Below are 16,339 nucleotides of genomic sequence, written 5' to 3' on the forward strand. Positions count from 1 at the left end.
GCAGGAGGAGATCTTTCGTCATTCTTGTTTTAGGAATCTGTATTCTGTTGGTCACTTCCGTAGTTGCTTGTGCTGTCGTGGTCGTACGAGTTTCAGTCGATTCAAGTGAACTCGTCTCTAATTCAAATGTAGGCAGGCTTGCTTCTGTCCGAATACTGGATGAGCTTCAGATTGTAGTGCCACGGTTCTTTCGTTTCCTGGATACCGTTTTTCTTTGAGGGAACAAACTCTGATCCAGGAACAGGTTTATGGTGGAGAGTTGGGGTATACATTTTGTTAATGCCCACCTATCCTCCCCTATTCCAAAGCCAAGTATAATTTTCCTACAACCGTACTTTCAACATGCCACAGACATCCAGAATGTTAATGATAACAATAATAATAATACTAATAACAATAATCTCTCTCTGTCCCCCCTCCCACACAGGCCATGAAGGCCCAAAGGTACCGAACGGCCACCGTGTCATCCTCAGCCTACAGCCGTTACTGGATCCGGAGGGGCATGTGGTCAGCACACCGCTCTCCCGGCCGTATGTCAGTTGCCGAGACCGGAACCGCTCCTTCTCAATCAAGTAGCTCCTCAGTTTGCCTTACAAGCGCTGAGATCACCCCGCTTGCCAACAGCGCTCGGCAGACCGGATGGTTACCCATCCAAGGGCTAGCCCAGCCCGACAGCGCTTAACTTCGGTGATCTGACGGGAACCGGTGTTACCACTGCGGCAAGGCCGTTGGTCCAACAACAACAACAACAACAATAATAATAATAGTTTGCTCGTATCAGTAGTTAACACATCGCTTCTGCATACATCCCAAGATACTGCAATTCAGAAATATTCATCATTTGAAAATTTGAGATGTAAGTGTGTCGTTAAACTGATTTAACAGTTGTAGTATGAACAAACTAGAGCAGCTTTGACAACATTTACAAAATAGAAGTGTGCACTCATCGGTATCAGTAATTTACTAATACTAAGGTTTTGAAAACAGGTATGCCGACTTTTTCTAATGGCTATGCGTGTGTTTAACTGTGGTACTTCTGTTTCTTCCAGTCTTGTCCGCCTATGTTGGAGAACGTTTTTTTTTTTTCGTTAGTAGTGTCTTGTTGTCTTGCCTTATTCAACTAGGATGTGCTTTCCCGGCTTGGTTTGTGGTCTCGAGAACCATTTGTTGTTGCCATCAGGTGGCATCTAAAGCTAGCTAACATGTTTTCTGCTGCTGGTCAAATTGCAGACTCATACACGAGAGTTAACTCTTAGCTAAGAGCCAAAGAAATATTACGTAATAAACATAACTTGTGACTTTCTTTTCATTAAAATTTCGCAAATTACTGTAAAAATTGGTTTTGTGTTTTTGGAATGGACACTGATTGAGGCTATGTTTCTAAATTTCGATTGTTGTCTATAGTTACAAAGTGGGACGTATGTGTCCTGCTGGACTCAATGAGGAATACACGGATCCCTAAATTCATCTCTCCCCGAGACCAGTCAGACATATACATCCCACTTAAAATAATATTTTTACTAGGGATTATGATCGACAATAAACCACTTACGGCGTTATCAGAAAGATTTAAAATTAGTCACAAGAAACAGCGATGATACAATCTCGGCGATATCCTTCCCCGCGTCCATAGCAGAGCACACAGCTGTAATGGAAGCTGCAAGCCGATTCGACAGGCGGAGTAGTCCCTCAAGTGATGGCATCGTCTTTCTTACTTTCTTTTGGACGTTGCAATATTAAACATTTTCATCTTGTGGAACTGTTATAATAGAGTAAAATGTGGTTAACTTTCTCTTCAACTTGCTTTTGTAAGGCAGCTGTCAACAGAGAGAAATATAAAGATAAGTGGAAGGAAAGTGTTTAGCATAAAAACTAGACCCCGAGTTGGTGGATTTTACTGTTCCATATCAAATCAAGGAAATAAAGTAAGATTACACTACCGAATAAAATACATAAGTGTAAAAATTTATACACAAATGTGAACAAAAAGCACAAAGAGACGTTCTCTACACGCACTGGCAATAAGCTAAAACCACTAAAGGAATGTAAAAATGGTTTTTCAATAAACACGTGCACAAATCTGTATATTTCTTGCAAACAGTGTAAAAAGAAGAATAAATACCTTTAGTCCGTTTATCTACTCTAGAAAAGAAAAAAAATACATAATGCACAACTGATAGAATTGAGTAATGCCGCCGGCCGGGGTGGCCAAACAGTTCTAGGTGCTAGAGTCTGGAAACGCGATCGCTACGGTCGCAGGTTCGAATCCTACCTCGGGCATGGATGTGTGTGATGTCCTTAGCTTAGTTAGGTTTAAGTAGTTCTCAGTTCTAAGAGACTGATGACCTCAGAAGTTAAGTCCCACAGTACTCAGTGCCATTTGAACCATTTTAAGCAATGCCTTGCGCATTAGGTGCCAAACAATGAGCCTGTTGGCTGCAAACAGTTGATACATTCAACGCTAGATCGCAGCACCCAGCAAATGTGGGACTTTCGTATACCTGAGAACTCAGGTTGGTAAATCTGTATGTGGGACACATGTGTCCAACTGGTTACGAAAAGACCCTTAGTTTTCATGCTACTTTCTTCACTGAAAGTTAGCTGAGAATTTGAAAATAAATGCTATGTGTGAAACATAAACGCTGATAATAATATATTCATTGGGAGAGGGTGGGGGTGAAGCGCTCCCCCACGTCACCTTCTCTGGATCTGGGCCTAATATGGAAGAAGGTTACCCGCAAGATAACGTAATTCTGAGGCAGACCTGTACAGTGGCTCCGCAGTTTCAATATGGTGAGATACGTGCCGTACAGTTCAGGTTCAGAGTAACCAAAGCAAGTGCGGAAATCGTTACAGTTTTGCTTGAGCTGCTCATAATCATTGAAAACGTCCGTAAAAATTATGGCGTTCGGAATACGAGGAGATTTAATAAGTTACATTAATACTCCACGGAACGAAACAATACTGAGAAATGTCGCTGACTTTGGTAACTTTGTTCCCAAAAATAAGCAGGTGGAGAGTATCTGCACGGGCACTAGCTTTGTCTGTGGCGGCGGCGGGTGTAGTTGCCCGGCTTTCTTTACGGCAGCGGGAGTTGGTAGCCGCAGTTTCCCGAAGTGGAGGGACGCCGTAAAGCCCATAAGCAGTGTTTTGTATTACGGCGCACCCTCCTTTTGTTCGTATAGCCGGCGCGCGCTAAGTGCTAGCAGCAAGAGAATAAAAGCAGCGTAAATACTCGACAACTGCGCTGTTTTCTCCCACGAGGTCCCGGCGAATTGTGAGCAGTGCGTGTATATAAGAAATTAGTGCCCGCTGTAATCCCACAGACCCACGAGCCGCGCTGGGTGTGTAATGCTAATACCCAATCCAATCGTATTAGTCGCTACTTTTTTTTCATCCTTCCGAATTGCAGCAGCTCAGTCTATCTTTCCTTACTTTGCATGTAAATTCATCTCTTGCGAACACAACGCCCCTTAAGTGCAGACATTACACGGTGTTCGAATCACAAGATCCTTTATATGGGTCTGTATACTGGTGTGTTTTTACTGTGACAGTGGTGCTGCAGTAGTTCATCGATGTATACTTCGATGAGAAAAAAAAATTACAACACCAAGAAGTAGTTGTGTGACATAAACGAAAGTTAAATGGTGTTTTTCTACTTACTTCTGAAAGTTTTTCGCGCCAGTCGCATAAAAATGACGCTATTAGCGCCACAATGAAGACGCACATAAGATTTGCTTTAAATGCGCGGTGTTACGATCGTGAGCTTTAGTTACATTTGTACGTAGTGAGTTGATTTTAGTCAAGAATACCCTTTTAGGCAATAAAGACATCATTATCAACACCTCACTATTTCGAACGAGGTCGAGTAACAGGGCTAACGGAAACTGGGTAATCCTTCTGCGATACTGCAGAAAGACTAGGCAGGAATGTAACCACTGTACCTGACTGTTGGCAGCAGTGTGCACGAGAATATACGCTCGAAAAAACACCGGGCTACAGACGGCCACGTCGCACTACCGAGAGGAAAGACCATCGTGTCGGCGTACGGCTCTGGCGCATCGAACTGCTTCTGCAGCAGGAATGTGAGCAGCAGTTGGCGCCACAGTGACAACAAACTGTTACAAATCGGTTTCTGCAAGGACGACTTGGAACCAGACGCCCTGCAGTGTGCATTTCACTGACCCCAAACCATCACCATTTGCGAATTCGGTGGAGTCAATCGAGAGATCATTGGATGGCGAAGTGTTTACCGGTAAAAGCTGCTTCTGACTCGACGACAATGACAGCAGTGTGTCGATTGAGAGGAGGGCCAGTTGAGGGCCCGAAACCAACCTGTCTGTGTTCTAGACCTACACTTGGATTGAATGTCTGGGGTACGATTTTAAATGGCAGCAGGAACACTCTCGGGGTTATCCCATGCACTCTGGCTGCAAATCTGTACGTAAGTCTTGTAACACCCCACCCATCACTTACCTGGTTTTGGCGTGTGTTCACCCCAAGTAATTGAGTAACAGAGCAACAGAGAGTGCAAAACTGCCGCAGTATTGGATAACGCGAAGAAAGTAATAAGGCCCTGTGACTCCTGGTTGAACTGCGGTGGCAGTGTTGCCATTAATTGATTCAGAATTGATCCCTTTTAATTAAAAAGAGGTGCACATTGATGTTATATTCAGCTATTGAACACCAGATGCAAATGTTGAACATAAAATTAACTAAGAAAGTGACTTGGGATTTCAAATACTTGATTGAAAACAGATGTAGTCGATTAGCACAAATTTAATTTAACTCACTACCTTCAATCATCACATTACATGACTCTCCTAACAGGCAGTGGTAATAAATTGCGTTTGCGTGGAGTAAAGCGTGATAAGTCAAAAATAATTCCTATCGACTGACCCAGGCGTAATGCGAAGTGCGAGAAGAATTCTACAATACACAGCCCATGAAACCCTTGTGGAAGCTTTGCCGACGTGATCCAACAAATTAATCAGTGGCCGGAGTGGGCACAATATCACCGAATTCAGCGTGGCAGGGCGGCGTCCTTTTGCGAACGTCGGCCGACCTTGTGGTGCTGCAAGGCTGCGCTCGTCTGTTCACTTCTAGCTATCTTGCTGAACGAAAACTTTCTATCTCCAGGCTCAATCGTTCCGTTCACTAAGTCCTAAACTGCAGAGATGCTCACTCTCTCTCAGGCAAGCTGAATAAAGAATGCCACGTCCGCACTCTAGGCAAGCTAGAAATGGAAGACCTCTACAGAGACTTCTCCCAGTCTGCTCTTCGCCTTGGTTTCCCCTCAACCAATTGCAGCACAAGTCACGTTAATTATGCGTCACTTCCCAGCGCCGACCGATGCCTGCTCTGGGAAGTGAACAAATTCCCACAAAATTTCCCTTGCTCTCAACGTCTGCTATTTAGCTCCTCCCAGGCCGCCCATCAAGGTTAACATCTGCACAAAACACCAACTTTTCCGGACTTCTGACTCCCAGGAGAGTACTTCAAATTCCTTGGTCCTATGTTCCCATTTGAGGCTGGCATGTTTCATTCTGTCGCTCTTCACCCTATTTACTTCAGACTCTGCGGACCGTGAATTCAGCGGTAAGTTGCTATAGTCACGAACACACATATTTTGGGCTCTGTTGACCGCTCCACCGTAGCTTTGCGTGGCTTACTCGCATGTTTCACTGAAAACGGGACGATGGACATGTATCAACAGGTGTACAAGTTCTCTGTCTGCTTCCCGGTATACCAGCATGGGGTCAACCACCAACTCACTGTCACTCATCTTAAGGCAGCAGGAGGTCACGCCCCGTTACTGCTTTCTCAGAGCATGAGCCACCCTAAGCTGCCTATTGTCACTTCCGTTCGCCACTCCCCATCCGGTCACGGTCAATTCGAATACTTCCCTGGGATAAACTAGCCTCCAGTAAATCGACGCCTTTCCACAAAGTTCTCATGTCGTGTGAATTACTTTAAAACAATCACCCGTCATTAATTATTCCAATACGTCCATACTATACCCTCTACAAGATACATTTTGCCTTGTCAGTCATTTTTGTTCAGCTCTACTGTTCGCTCAACGTGAGTTAGGTGATCTTTAATGACTTCACATAGTTCTTGCCATCTTACAGTCTTACGATTCGACCTGTTGTTCTGCCATTTACGAAAGTGTTTTGCCACAGGATAACAGTAGCCCACATACCGCTGTTGTGACCTAACTTGCTTTACAGAGCGTCGACATGTTGCCTTGGCTTGCTCGATCACCAGATCTGTCTCCAGTAGAGAACATATTGGACATCGTCGGTTGAAAACTCCAGCGTCATTCACAAACAACATATAACAGTTCCTGTACTGACCGACCAAATGCAACAGGCATGGAAGCCGATCCCATAAACTGCCATCCAGCACACATTCAACACAATGCATGCGCGTTTGCACTCAACATTCTGGTGGTTACACCAGTTGTTACTGCATCAGCATTTCACATTTGCTTATCTCGCGCTTACATTAACCTGTGATCTACCAATTTTAATCACTGAAATATGTTACAAAGACGATTGTGTTCCCGAAATTTCATTACTCTACATTAATTATTTTTTGGTGTTGCAAGTTTTTTTGCGTCAATGTATTTACGGATTCATGGAACTTCCTCTTCCCTTCCCAGCCTTCATCATGCCGTCGTACAGAGTCCGCTGTTTTTTTTTTCATGGTTCATCAAATTTATTTTATTTTAACTTTCCGAATGTATGCCCTTGCTGGCACAGTAATCAGTTAACCTAAGGGAGAGAATGCGTGTTCGTCCTCTATATGTGAATCGTGTAAACTACTGTGTTTTGTGTGTTACTGTATTTATCTGTTTTGAGCCGGATATTGGGGGCCAAGCCAGTATTCTCCTAAAGGAGCATGGAAGACCCCCTAAAACCACAGTCTGCTGCAGGCATTCAGTCCTGGTCTGGCTCGCCTACGTGTCTCACTAGCAAGAGCGCTGCGCGTTAACCCTTTCGCTGCTGTAGACGTGCCTTTTGGATTCTGTGCTGAGGCGACTTTTTGTATGTCTGTACTGCTCGCCAAATGCTGGTGCCTACACTGAAAGACGGCGTTCTGGCCGATATGAAATACTTATCATCGGACTTTTCGAGAACTAATGGGTGACCGAGCGAGGTGGCGTAGTGGTTAGACACTGGACTCGCTTTCGGAAGGACGACGGTTCAATCCCGCGTCCGGCCATCCTGATTTAGGTTTTCCGTGATTTCCCTAAATCACTATACACAAATGCCGGGAGGGTTCCTCTGAAAGGGCACGGCCGACTTCCTTCCCCATCCTTTCCTAATCCGATGAGACCGATGACCACGCTGTCTGGTCTCCTTCCCCAAACCAACCAACCAACTAATGGGTGAAATAAATTTGATTTTTGAACGTCTTACATTCTGATAACTTCACTCGTTAAAGAACTGAATTTCTGTTTGTTATCCGTCATACTTACAACTAACTGCTTCAAATTAAGTAAAACATTGCACGAAATTTTGAAGAGTTCACAGAGGTAAAAACGCACTGCGTAAACTTTGCGCATGATAGATAATACAGTGCAGTGAATGAAATGTAGATAAGATGCTAAAATTTTATTTAAAACTAAGAGAAGAACGATATCTCATTTGGTTCTCGAGTTACTGGGCCGTATATCCGAAGGACGGTCGCTTGCGGCGCGCTCAGTCACGTCCTTGCGCATCGCGGATCATGTAGTCTTAACAATCGTCGTATCTCTGAATGATTCAGTATATCCAAAGGAGGTCTTTTGCAAATAATAATAGGACGCAATAAGACATATATCTTGTATGGTAAATATTCGAACATTTTTTTTTCTCCTAGTGTGGAAGTAGCTCGTCGGCAGTAATGAGAGGCCGGCCGCGGTGGTCTCGCGGTTCTAGGCGCGCAGTCCGGAACCGTGAGACTGCTACGGTCGCAGGTTCGAATCCTGCCTCGGGCATGGATGTGTATGATGTCCTTAGGTTAGTTAGGTTTAAGTAGTTCTAACTTCTAGGGGATTGATGACCACAGCAGTTGAGTCCCATAGTGCTCAGAGCCATTTGAACCAGTAATGAGAGGCGGGCGGCTCTTGGCGCATTCAGACGTCCATAGCACCGTAGGAAAACCCAACTGGCCACCGTTTACACGTTCGTAACATCTGGAGAACTGCGTAGCAGGACGTATGCCCATAGAAGTGATAGCGTTTGCTGTAGAAGCAGGCCATCTATCAAACTTCACGTCGCACACTCTGGGTAACCAGCAGGAGAGGAAAAAAAAAATCTTAATATCGGCAAAGGATAAATGAGCTATATCGGCGGCATCACAAAGCTTCTGTGCTTTCCAACAATCTTTATACTTCATATTTACAGGATAGGCAAAACAAAACTGGCCCAGAAAATACCACTTGTTAATGGACACCATTAATGATGCGGGAAATGGCCACGGATTTTCGCCATTTTGCCATTAAGATTTAAGATTTTTATTGCCAATTTTGCTGGACGTTTTGTCAAGCACTTCCACACTTTAACTCTTGCATAAGTTGGCCTCGGTGGCTGTGGAGTCACCGTGGCAAATTGCTAACGAAGGGGCCTGTGTTCGATTTCCGACCGTGTCGGGAATTTTCTCCGCTCGGAGATTGGGTGTTGCATTGTCCTTACATTCGTCATTACTGATACAGAAGTCGCCTCAAAGGCACTATCGTATCGTCTTTCCACTACTGAGATGGTTGTAAGGACACGCACCGAAAGCCAATAAATTGATTCTTTTTCTGCTTTTAAACTCCGCAAACACTACGGCATACGTTTCCTAGAACTGTGCTTCCCATAATACTCCACAAAGAACACGCGCTGTTTTACGTGGCTACCACATTTTGTTGTATTCGAACAGTCACTGAACAAGTCTGTTGCTCTCGGTAATAATGACTCAGGTCAGAGCATGAGTGAGATGAGCGTGCACTTGTGACAGAAAGCGATCGATTCATCGAAATCAAGGTTTCCAGCATTTTCTGTGATGGACAGTGCGGTTGATAAATAAGGGTCAACTCCGCGTCAGTTTTATAAATATTTCAAGCCAGTTTTCTTGCGACCATTCTGTCTGTGATGGACAGTGCGGTTGATAAATAAGGGTCAACTCCGCGTCAGTTTTATAAATATTTCAAGCCAGTTTTCTTGCGACCATTCTGTCTATGGCAGATGACTATTTTAGTGTCTTTAGCGACCTGCATGTTTCGGGATGCATGAAAAATTCTCCACAAGTTTCCACATAACTGTCAGGCGAGATCGGAAGGATGGTTTGTGCCAGATGTCGGCTTTTTTAGAACTGTAAAATGATTTCCAAGTATGTATCGAGAACCAGTAGTTGGATGAGTCATCTTTCGGCCTATAGTCAGAGTGAATCATGGCTGTCTTTATATGTACCCTTTGGTACTCCCAGTCGATCAGTTCACGTACCTAAGGGTAACCTTTGGACGTACAACGGCGACTAGAATGGTTACACGGAAATATTTCATAGAACTAATTGGTTGCATTGATGCTGATGTGTGTTCTGTTCCTTCCTTCAGAGGAAACGTTGTCGCACACGTTGAAGCCCTCAACATTTAAAACTGACTGAAATTTAGAATTCCATTACTTGTACAAGTAGCGTATATTCTGACTTCAGGTATAGAAAGTGTAATTGTTATATGTGTTCAAGAAAAAGCTTCCTTTCCATGCATTTGCATTGTTGAGACAGTTCAGTATATTGATGCCCCTTCGTACCTGTACTGAATGTGTAACTATCTGTTACGTATTCTTAGTAATGTGTGCTACGTCATTGTTCTAATACACCAAACACAGGCACACTGGGCTCACTCTACCCCAGCATCTTTGCCGACAAAGGGACCGGTTACGTGGTTGCGGGGGTTGGGCAATTGCACGACCCTGTCTAACGATTGCTTGTTATCTGTCACAGGGTTGGGTCGCGCACCGTTCTACTTATGCCCTTCAGCTAAGCTAGCTGAAGCAAGTAGTTTCCACAAATGATACTGTAGTTGATCTTCTAAGCGTGATAATTTTTCGAATTAAACATAATAAATGGATTATTTGTATATAATTGTGATAAATCCTTTTGGATTAATAATGGTGGGTTACATCAATGATTAAAGCTTTAAAAAATTATTAGGTTGGTGCTTAAGCTCGTAGCTTTTTTGGTTTGCCTGTTGGTTCCGGTTGCTATGGGTTTATTTATCGAGTATAATTTTTTATTTGTACTTAACTGTTGCTATTTGAGTCTACTAGTTGTCAGTTTGTCATTTGGAGATAATGAGTTGAGCTGTGATATGAAATGAAATGTCGTGTGGCGAGGGCCTCCGGGCGGGTAGACCTAGTCGTCTGATGCAAGCCTCTGTTGTGACACTGGCGACTTGCGCGTCGATGAGGAGGAAATGATGATGATGATGATGATGAAGATGAAGGCGACACAAACACCCAGTCCCAGAGCGGGGAAAATCTCCGACCCAACCGGGAATCGAACCCGCCCAGCCGGCCTATTGTCCACTCAGCGACGGTGGCGGACGCAGTGGAGCTGTGGACGCTAGAAAATGGAGTGCCAAGTGGAGAAATCTGATCATTTCCGACATATTCTTCTGCTTTAGTTCAATAGAGGGGTGAAAGCAGCGGAGGCAACTGGAAAAATTCCCGCTGTGTATAAATGGTTCTAATGACTGAGCACTATGGGACTTAACATCTGAGGTCGTCAGTCCCCCAGAACTTAGAACTACTTAACCTAAGGACATCATGCACATCCTTGCCCGAGACAGGATTCGAACCAACCACCGTAGCGGTCGCGCGGTTCCAGACTGAAGCGCCTGGAACCGCTAGGCCGCACGAGCTGTGTATAGGGATAATGCCATATGCTAGAGCACGGCAAGAAAATTTTATCTCATTTTAAGGAGGATCGCTTTGACATTAGCGACTCTCGCCGTTCAGGAAGACCTTTAGGATTGGATGAATATCGTTTAAACGCATTAATCCATAATCACCCATGTCACTGTATTCGAGAACTGGAAGCTGATGAACTGTGGTCATTCCACCATCCTGCGGCACTTGCAAGCAATGGGGAAGGTTCAAGATCCCCGTGTATGGATACCGCACACTACGCCAAAATCACAAAAATCCGCGGGTGGTCATAATTATGTGCATCTCTGCATGCTCGTCATCAACTGGCTCGTGAACAGCACCGATCATTTCTATCCTGTATTGTTACTTGTAACGAGAATTACTATTAGTTGCTTCCCCGACGTGTAACTATCACTGCTAACATTTAATGTCAACAACTGAAACGTGTAGCAGACACAATCCTAGAACAACGACCACGAAGAGTATTAGAAATGGTATTACTCAGCGAGAACGCCCACCCGCGTTCTGCTAGACTGACAAAAAGAACCTATTCAGGAGTTACGTTGGGAAGTCATTCCGCACCCACCTTTTTCACGTGATCTTGCACCTTCAGATTTCCATCTTTTCCGCTCTCTATCGAACTACGTTCAAGCAGCTTCCTTTTCGGATAAAAATGCACTGCTAACATGGTTCGACGATTTATTCGCCTCAAAACCTCGTGATTTGTATAGTCACGGACTAGAAAAGTTACCCCAGAGTTGCCAGACTACTGTAAATAGTGGGGGAGATATATTATAGATGACTAAGGTCTCTGTTCGTGTAACTGATGTGTTTATTACACATATGGAAAACGCTACGATTTTATGAACCAACCCAATAACCATTCTTTTACTCATAAAAACACAATGAATAGAATGATGGCGATACAAAATGTATGAAAATATAGAGTTCAATAAACGGACGATAGCAGTATGTGTGCATTAAAGTTTTGTACATTCATTCACGAGTGGGCAGACTTACTCAATCAACTATGCATTGAAAATGTGTGTAATATAAAGTTCGATAACGTATCAACTGTTCATAAACAAACAGCTAATAAAATGGCTCTGACCACTATGAGACTTAACTTCTGCGGTCATCAGTCCCCTATAACTTAGAACTATTTAAACCTAACTAACCTAAGGACAGCACACATATCCATGCCCGAGGCAGGATTCGAACCTGCGATCGTAGTGGTCGATCTGTTCCAGAATGAAGCGCCTAGACCCGCTCGGCCACCTCGGCCGACAAACAGCTAATACATACCGTTAACGTTCCATAGTAAGTTAAACAAACTGTAAATTTCCTTAAGGATTAAACAACTCTGTCAGCTTGGGCAGTAACGGTTATGAAAAGCAGCGGAAATAATTCTGTTCTAGCTGCTCAAAGTCTGACACTCGTAAAAGTTAGAGTTTCAACTGGTTGAGAATTTTATGTTCAAACGCGTAACTGCTTTTACTAAGTCTCTACAAAAGTGAAGTATTGAACGGTCCCTCCCGGTTAAATTCTGTCACTTGAGTACCGTAAATCAACTCCAACAGATAAACACGTTCAAGTTACGGGCTGTCAACAGCGTACTGGAGCTCGTTTCATACAGTCTCACGATGCCGCTAAATTATAGAAAAATAAACAGTTTTGGCTAGCATTCAAAGTATAAGTAACTTACACGTAATAAACACATGTCGAGTGGGACACTTTTCTTCGCCGGTCCTTCTCCCGCCACACACGATAATTTAGGCTTAATAGTACATTCTTAAAAAAAATGTAAATTCATATTATGGATACATGTGCTTAGCACTCATGACAAAAAAAACGTATGGGAATAAATGAATAGTAATTAACATGGCCAATTGCTAATGAGAATCTTTCTCTGCTTTGGTGGTTTTGAAATATGCGTAAGTTGCACAAAGTCCAAATAATTTGCATCATCAATAGCTGTCAAGTGAATACTTAGTTGACTAATAAATCAAGCTAAGTACTACAGATGTGACGAATTGGAAAGGGGGATGAGGTTATGCGTACAACGTTTTGTCTTCATTGAGTGTATGTTTGGAGGTATCGTTGAATCAACACGATCGTACTTTTGGTACGATTATAGAAGGAGATTGTACTCGTCGCAACCCTGAACAGTTTATAGTGCGCTGAGGGAAATAGTACGAGAGGAGAATGAGGAGAACACTGAAACACTCATAACGATTAGTCGAGCTGACTTGGAACTGTCGCTCTGGTATGGAGCCAGGGATCACTTCTCTGGCGGAGCCACTGCTGCGACTTCTTGGTGCGGCAAGCGCTAAACTGTACGCCGTCTCTGGAGTGGGCTGTCGGCCAATCGACGCCAGTTGTGCAACCTGTTGGTGCATGCTGTGCTTACGGCGCCATACTCCCCCCCCCCCCCCCCACCAAAAAAAAAATACAAAAATAAAAATAAAAACAAAAAAAATATCTCCTGGGCTTGGTCGCAATGGCTGCGGTGCGAACCGACGGCAAGAGGAAGGTTGGATGCAAGCGCAGCAGATGTGACGAGAATCGGGTCTGACGCCAATGACACACTCGCGTCTGCGCCCTGGCATTCGTCCTGAGCTCGCATGGGCACGCTTGGCAAACCACAGGGAGGGCGCACGGCTACATCCAGGGCCGGAGTCTTGAACGCTGGAACATCCCCTCAGAGAGGAACACAGCAGGCGCAGAGGCGCCGCCCACGGCGACTCGGGCTAAGTGATGGCATCGGGGATGAGAGCGCGTCCACCTCCTCGGACTGAGATGCCATCTGACCTGCGACGGATGGTCACGACCCTGGCTCCTGGCTGCGTGGTGAATCTGTAAAACGAAAAGCAGTAGCAGGATCACGAAGTCTCAAAGGGCGAAGCTGGTTCCGGCGTCTTTTGAGCACTGACACTATAGGGGGAAAACACAAGAACATGCTGTGTGCAAGGACATACGAAACAGCTTCATGTTGCCATCGGTGTCTGGAGTACTGCGTCCTGGACCTGAAAATGAGAATCTCTATACCGACCAGTACTCCTCGATGGGTGCAGCAGATGAAATATGTTGCGATACCAGCGACCACGCAGGAGCTCGACATGGGGAGGTTCACCTCGAGGCTATGCACAGTAGGTGGACAGGAACAGCTGCAAAGCCTGCTACCGTGAGTGCGTTCCACGGAATTCACTCATCTGCGCCTTGAATGTTCACATGAAACATTCAGCTTCATCATGGTGGGTGGAACGTCTCTGTGATCACACGTTTAATACTGTTGGTTGGGCAAAATTGTTCAAATTCCTGTGACGTGAACTGCGGTCCTTTATCAGATAAGCTCTCGACGCAAAAAACTGAAAATGTGTCCTGACAGTACTGGACGACATCGTGGAATTCATCGGAACAACAATGGAAAACGACTGATGGCATCCACTGCAATAAGCCATCGAGTGTCCCGGAAGGTCCAGCAAAATCAATGTGAATGCATTTCGATGAACCGCTGGGGTGTGGCCAGTCAGAAAAGCGTTGAGGTGGAGCCGCCTGTTGCTCCATGCAATCGGCGCAGCGTGGCGTCGTGTCTTCAATCTAGGCGTCCATCGTTGGTCAATAACAATGGCATCGAGCAAGCTTCAAATGGCTCTGAGCACTACGGGACTTAACATCTTAGGTCATCAGAACTTAGAACTATTTAAACCTAACTAACCTAAGGACATCACACACATCCATGCCCGAGGCAGGATTCGAACCTGCGACCGTAGCAGTCCCGCGGTTTCAGACTGAAGCGCCTAGAACCGCACGGTCACTGCGGCCGGCTCGAGCAAGCTGCTTTGTCCTCACAATACCTCAGTGTACCTGATGCAACAACCTTAAAACATCCTGATGAAGGGTGCTTGGGATGATGGCCCCGGCCTGGACATTCTAACTGTGCGACAGTAATACACGACGCTGACAAGGCTTGATGGTGAGCGAACTATCGAGATACTTCCGGCCGAACAATGTCTTTCACTTCCCTTGCCCACCTCGTGCACATGTAATTCAGCACAATGCTTAAATCTGCAACCAAAGTTGTCTCCTGTGCTATGCGAAGAAAGTCCTTGGGAAAATTGTGAACTGCGGAAGCGTACGTAGTATCTGTCTAACAATACGTTCCACCGGTGAGCTTTTCAACACATTAGCGTTGGAATGTTGAGCCGTAATGTGGTACACGATTTCGTAGTTGTAGTTCGACAGCAGTAAAGCCAATCGTTGCAATTTCGGCGTCGGGCGTGGCGGAACCAGCTTGGTCGGGTGGAAGAGTATCGTGAGTCGCATATGACCCGTGACCAAGTAGAATTTCCTTCCTTAAAGGTAATGATGAAACTTCGTTACACCGTAAATGATCGTCAATGTTTCTTTTTCAATCTGACTGTAATTTGCCTGAGTTTTAGAAGTTTGGAGGCAAATGCTATTGGACGATCCTTTGATCCGACACGATGCGACAGAAAGGCGTCTAGGCCGACGGAAGAAGCATCAACCACCAACACCACTAGTTTAGCCGGATCAAAACGTATGAGGCACGTGCTAGTGAGTAGCGCCCGTTTCAGTTGAACAAAAGCCAACTGACATTCCTTGATCGAAGCAAAGGGAACATCCTTACGCCTTAATTTGTAAAGCGGAACTGCAATCTGAAAGGCGTGAGGAATGAATTGAAGAAGTAGTTGAGTTTGCCTAACACTGCTTGCAGTTCCTTTAGATTTTTGGGAGTCGGCAAATCTTTGAGGGCTCGCAAATGAATCTGGGTGGGGTGAATACCCTGCACATTAATGACATATCCAGACATTCTGTTTCAGTCAGGTAAAAAGAGCACTTGTCTTTGCGACACTTGAGGCCTGCCGGTTAGCCGGCCGCGGTGGTCTCGCAGTTAAGGCGCTCAGTCCGGAACCGCGTGACTGCTACGGTCGCAGGTTCGAATCCTGCCTCGGGCATGGATGTCTGTGATGTCCTTAGGTTAGTTAGGTTTAAGTAGTTCTAAGTTCTAGGAGACTGATGACCACAGATGTTGAGTCCCATAGTGCTCAGAGCCATTTGAACCAACCTGCCGGTTACAGCACTCGAGATTGGTTAATTGTTCTTCTGCAGAACGTCCATAGATGACTATGTCGACGAGGTAATTTGAGCAAAAAGGCACCTTGGAAGTGATTTGTTCTAAAACATGTTGAGAGAGCGCCGGTGCTGAGGTACTTCAAATAATCCAAAATGAGTATTAATAACCAAAAATTACTTTGAGTAGTCATTTAAAGACAATTGGAGGTGAGCATCCACCATTTCTACTTGGAAAAATAACAACCCTCACCTCCGTCACTTCCTCTGGGCTGAGCAAAGGGTGCGTGCCTGTCATTGTCCAAGAGTTCACAGTCGACTTTAAATCAGCACGCAGTCGAAGGCGT

The 16,339-nt window shown here is 44.9% G+C and overlaps 1 pseudogene; it reads right to left on the bottom strand.

The window, feature by feature from the left end:
• Positions 1 to 615: 615 nt before the first annotated feature.
• LOC126289476 (5S ribosomal RNA) lies at positions 616 to 733 on the bottom strand (annotated as a pseudogene).
• Positions 734 to 16,339: the final 15,606 nt, after the last annotated feature.

The sequence above is a fragment of the Schistocerca gregaria genome, chromosome 1 (assembly GCF_023897955.1).
Source record: "Schistocerca gregaria isolate iqSchGreg1 chromosome 1, iqSchGreg1.2, whole genome shotgun sequence".
NCBI lineage: Eukaryota > Metazoa > Arthropoda > Insecta > Orthoptera > Acrididae > Schistocerca > Schistocerca gregaria.